Source organism: Sinocyclocheilus anshuiensis, unplaced genomic scaffold, assembly GCF_001515605.1.
Source record: "Sinocyclocheilus anshuiensis isolate Anshui unplaced genomic scaffold, SAMN03320099.WGS_v1.1 scaffold3933, whole genome shotgun sequence".
NCBI classification, from domain to species: domain Eukaryota; kingdom Metazoa; phylum Chordata; class Actinopteri; order Cypriniformes; family Cyprinidae; genus Sinocyclocheilus; species Sinocyclocheilus anshuiensis.
Window position 1 is genome coordinate 43427 of NW_015547857.1, and position 280 is coordinate 43706.

Here is a 280-nt window from a genome sequence, read left to right on the forward strand (position 1 = left end):
ATACAAATTTGGGTCCAAAAATTATTCAGATCAGACCGAGTAATTGAAGTTCAGGTTTGCATGAACCTGGATGACAGTATGCCCAGGAGACTACAGGCTGTACAGGCTGTTAAGGGTTGCCCGACTAAGTATTGATAGTTGTGTAAATATTGTCATACTAACAGTTGTCTGAATAATATTTGGTTGATTGTAATCCATTACATACCTTTCTATCAAAGTTATCTGATATTATCAAGATTAATTTGTTCTGACACAGTTTAACTCTGAGTTCTTGTCATAT